Raw genomic sequence first — 5,619 nt, 5'->3', positions numbered from 1 at the left:
GTCCCATGGTGCTTAACCTTAAGAGGGTCTCGCCTCCTACGTGCGAGTAACTAGAGTACCTATTTCAGAATACGAGTACGAAATTAATACAAACACTTCAAACTATAACTTTAAATCAAAAACCTAGTTTCACGGGTTTCAAGTATGTGTATGAGGAACGAGACGTTCCTAAAGTCCAACTACATGTTTTGGATGATGGGATAGCCTCGGAAGACGCTCGGTCAACTGGGTGGCGAAACTTTCCAAATTGGGTCAACGAGCCTGCGGGGCCCACGACCTTTGTTTTACGATCCAAAAGTTCTTATGGGTTCAACAAGATTTACTAAACATGTCTTGCAAATTTGGTCCGAATCGAATGGTCGAATCGCTCGCGATAGTATGATCGGACGGTTATTGTTTAACGCAAACTTTAAGTTATTGAATTGGAACATTCGAGGCTTCGATTCACTATCCGTGAATTCCTACACGATTCTAGAGATGCCTAAATCAACATATATAAAATTGGAGTCGATCCAACAGTCTGAACATATCGAACCTGGATAACGACTAATATGCGAGATCCGATCGATAGTCAAACGATAACCAGATTCAAATCCGAGTATACCATCGTGCTTGGGACGACATGAGGATCATTTTAGAACCAAGAAGGACACCAAAACATTGCCCATGCGACGCCACACGAGCCTGCAGTTCATGGGTGTCCAAAGCGATTCTAGCAATTAGAAAATCTCCAAACCGCCAGTTAAGACTTATACCTACATGATCAGGACATTGAGCGGAGCAACTTTTGTTCTTGGATCAACTCCAAAAAGTAGCCGGAGATGGCTGGAATCGAGGGCCGAAACCGGCCAAAACTTCAATCACTTAATTGACAACCAAAACGCAGAAATTGATCCTAAACAACCCACCATCATTTAGATCACATTGAGATGATGAGAAAGCATACCTAGATTGCAAAATTTGGTAGCCGGAATCGTCTGAAACAACGTCGGAAATTTAGACGAAATTCTAGCAGTAATTTTGTAGTTTACGGCTGCGGCCCTGACTGTTGGCGACTAGGACCGGGTGGGATGGAGAAAGGAGGTAGAGGCGGTTCTAATGGTACCAACCTTATGGCCCGTGGTGGGCCAAAACTCGAGCGGCTGAATAAAGGTGGAGTGAGAGAATTTGATTTTAATAAACCCATTTCGAATTATTTACAATTTTGCCACTACGTTTTTTTATCGTAACTTCTTCGTTACAACTCCAATTCGAGCCCACTACATGTTTGCGGACTCATCTCGGTACGATCTACATAATCGTACTTCCCCCAAATCCTTATGAATTAAAAAGTGACCAAATTACCTTTACCCTCGAGGGCAAAAATTGGAATTTCATAATTCATTAAATTAATTAAATTAACGAAAAATTATATTTTGGGTCAGGGTGTTACATAAAGGGATATAATTTCAAAACTTTTTCTAGGATATTAAGCTACAAACAATATCATAAACATAATCAAAGAAGTGGAAGCAATATAAAATAGGTATACTAGTTATTTGCCCCATGAACTTGTACCTAACTTTCAATTAACCCCTATCTTTTTTTTTATTATAGAAAATTAAGGATATGAATTATTTTTCCGCCAATTTTCCCCTATTGTCTAAATCCTTAACATTTCATCCAATTTGCCGTTAAATATGAGGGCATATTGGTCATTTCAGACATTAAAAATAATAAATATATAAATAAAAATTGAAAATTGAAATAATAATGATATATTCACCCTCTGTTTGACAGCCACCAAAATCACCACCCTCTCTTCGATCTCTTTCCCCCTTATTCTCTTCAACATCCACCAACATCACCATCCTCCATCATCTGTCTCTTCTCCCCCCATGTGCCCACCCCCTCCTCCTTCTCCCTCCCACTCTCTCTTGTTGTGTGTGTCTCTCTCTCCCCTGCCAAAGTTACAGAGGGGAAAACAAAATTTAATAATAAACATCTTGAGATTTTTTGGGTGGCTATATAGGATTTTGATATTGAATTTTTTTTTTCTTTGGTGGTTGTTTCGCTGTTTGGGTTTCAGGGGAGTAAGGTGAGGTTAATAATAAAGATCTTGAAATTTTTTGGGTGACTATTTAGGGTTTTGATCTTGAATAATTTTTTTTGGGTCTTATAGGAGGTGAGGTTGTGGATGTCGAAGAAAGAGGGAGACAGAAAGATGAGGGGTAGGTGAAGGGTGGGTGGTGTGATGTCTGTGAAGAGAGAGAAAGGGGAAGAGATGAGAGAGAGAGAGAGAGAGAGAGAGAGAGAGAGAGAGAGAGAGAGGGAGACACTTTGTAGAGAACAAAAGGAAGAAAAAGAAAAAAGAAGATCAAAACCCTGAAGCCTAAGGGAATAGGGCGACGAGAGAGAGAGAAGGAGGCGGGAGGTGGTGAGTTGGGGGTGGGGCTAGTTGGCCTTGGGAGAAGGATCGAGCAGAGGAGGAGGGGGTAAAAAACCAGAGGGGAGGGGGAAGAAAAAAAACTGAGTTTTGTGTTACATTTTTCTTCTTTTTTTCCAATTTTTTTTAATGATTTAACAGAAAATTGGATGAAATGTTGAGATGTAGTCAACAGGGGGGAAATTGGCAAAAAAAAGTTAATATCCTTAATTTTCTATATAAAAAAAGGATAGGAGTTAATCAAAGTTAGGTACAAGTTCAGGGGGCAAATCACTAGTATGCCCTATAAAATATCACACTTTTGAGCTAAAAACAATCTTTTTGCCAAGTATCTTTAAAGCCTAATCTTGTTTATGCCCAAAACCAAAACTTTCAAGAAGATGGATAAGAATTTTACCCTTGATGTCCATCCTTGGATGACATGTTCACACCTTGTTGGAAGGCCTTCTTCCTTTTGACTTCAATAGATCTTTACATTGACACAAATGAGATGTCATCACCATACCAAATATAATTGAACAGGTGAAGAAGATGACAAAGGGAAGAGAAAGTGCTAGCTCTCTCCCTTGGTGGCTGATTCTAGCATAAGGGGGCGGTGAGTTTCTCTCATCTCAACACAACTCCAAGATGGAGGCTTCAATCCTTAAAGAGAAAATGGCTAAGGTTTCTCTTTTATGCAGAAAATCCTCACACATGTAGTGGATGTCTAGAGGGTCTTTTGGGCTCCTCTTGGATTCACTAGACTTGTGTTGTCACACAACACTTGTTCCTAGGCCTAATGGGCCCTCGAGCTATTTTTCATTTGGCCCAAACTTTTAAAGCCCAAACTAAGTTCAATCGTCAAACTAATTTCATGATTAATATCTTAATCATGATTTATGACTTAGTTCTTAAGTCCTAACCATAGTTCGTATAGTTTGACTTGATCAACCCTTTTGGTCAACTTAGTTGACTTTCAACCTCTTATCTTCTTCATTTGTTTCTTTATTATATTTATCGATGTGCAAACCATAGATTCTTGTTAGTAAGGTAGAGGGTAGTTTCAATTTCTCTAATTTGATGGTAAATTAAATTTCACTATTTAATTGTCGCTATTAGTGAATGTTAATTACAATTAAGCCTTACAAGGCTTCCACAAAAGCCCTAAGTGACACCTAGCAATATATCATGGCTACCTTAGCTAAGTAGAAAGTTGAAGACCCAATTCAAGTTGAAGTGACCATGCAGTTCAGTTATCCTCTAACACAATGCTCCTAATTCATATAATTAGGGTAATTATATGAATGCTTTTGTCAAAATCCTAATATGAATTCTCTATTTATATGATTACATTAGTTATGTTTAGAAACTTCTTTTCTATTCATATCCACTAATTTGCAATGATTTCTTCAATTCTTTATGGAGCATTCTTTCTCATTTACCAAGAGTATACATCCCTTGTTATACATTCACTTGCCTCTATTAATCAGTTGAAGATCCCAACAATACTTCAAGTCACATTTCTCAACATAACTCTAAAGTATTATTAAGGACCAAATGATGTCTCAGGTCTGAGGACTAGTTTATACCATTGCATACCTCTAACTTTTTATCTTTTTTATATTATATGTTTATGTGCGTGTGTGTGCATGTGTGTGTGTGTGCATGTGTGCATATATTTCTTATCTCTACAAAGTTGAAAGAGCAAGAATTGAGATCTCGTCTTCTCTAACTTGCAGCAGGTGCACCTCTATCTCAATCTCTCTCTTCTATGTAAAACTGCTACTAGCATAAAGTGATTATGCTAAGATCACTCATGAGTAAAATCCCTTCTACGTAAACACTCCCGAATGAGCTCTAAGGGCTTGTTTGAGAGTGATTCTCAGAGGGCCAGAATCACTTTTGGAGAAAAGCACCTCTCACGTGCTTATGCATCGCTTTAAGTGATTTTACGCAATTCCATAAAATCACTTAAAAAATGATTTTATATAGAAATGATTATTGGCCTATCTAGAATCACTCCCAAAATGACCACTAAGTGATACATGAAGCAATTAAGGCTCCGTTTGGGATTTTTTTTTTTTTTTTTTTTTGTTGCCAAAAACCTACTTCACTTTAAAGTTAAGCAGTTTAAGGTGTTTGGTAAAAATAAAATATCCCGATTATTTTAAAAGCAAGTGGCCTTTTAACAAGACTTTTAAAAGACTGGTTGCTTTTCAAAACTGCTTTCAAAAGAAGCAGAGATGAACTTTTAATGAAATTTTTTAATTCCCAAAATATCATCATTCATTTTAAAAAATAACACCACCTCCAGTTCCACATCCAACTCCACCACTTGAACCACCACATTCACCACCTCCATCACCACCACCACCACATACTTCTCTTCCTCATCCTTCGCCACCACCACCTTCACCACCACCTCCTCCACCACCACCACCACCACCTCCTCCTCCTCCTCCTCCTCCAAAACCTCCACATCCACTACCACCTTCACAACCAACACCACAACCACCACCATGCTGCCACTACCACCACCACCACCACCACCACTACCACAACCACCAACTCCACCTTCATCACCACAACTACCTCCACTCCATCACTACCACTACCATCACATGATTAATACATAACACTTTTAACATCATGTCTATTTTCGTCATTATTCACAATTACAACAATTTTATATTAAAATTTACCAAACGGTTTTGACATTGCTTTTTATATTAACAACACTTTAAAAATATTGTTTACCAAACATGGAGCTACTTTACTTTACAGCTAATTATTTTCAAAGCACACAGAAGCAACTTTTTAAAAAGTGATAGAATCCCAAACTGGGCCTAAAGGTCTCAGAGTGCTTTCTAAAATGCTACAAGCGATTGTGACAATTAAAAGCACTTCTGTGTTTGACAGAGAAATGTAAAAGTGATTATGAATGCCAAATGGGTCTAGCCGAGTGGAACGAGGCCTTGAGTTGCAGGTAAGAGATCTTAGATTCTAATCCCACGACATCTTAATTTTGGACCATAACATCTTAAGCACTTAGTTGTGTGTTTGAGAAACCTTCCATGTAACTTTAGACCATTGCTTCTACTCAAAAAAATAAAAGAAGTTACTATGAATAATAAAAGAGGCTTTATAAGTTTCATTTTTAACAAAAGGTTTTCGCGCTCTTCTAAATAAAATGGCTCGTAACAAAAACTTTTTCA

The sequence above is a fragment of the Prunus mume genome, linkage group LG7 (assembly GCF_029339155.1).
Source record: "Prunus mume cultivar Tortuosa linkage group LG7, ASM2933915v1, whole genome shotgun sequence".
In the NCBI taxonomy this organism is placed as follows: Eukaryota; Viridiplantae; Streptophyta; class Magnoliopsida; order Rosales; family Rosaceae; genus Prunus; species Prunus mume.
Note: the sequence above shows the minus strand (reverse complement) of the source record.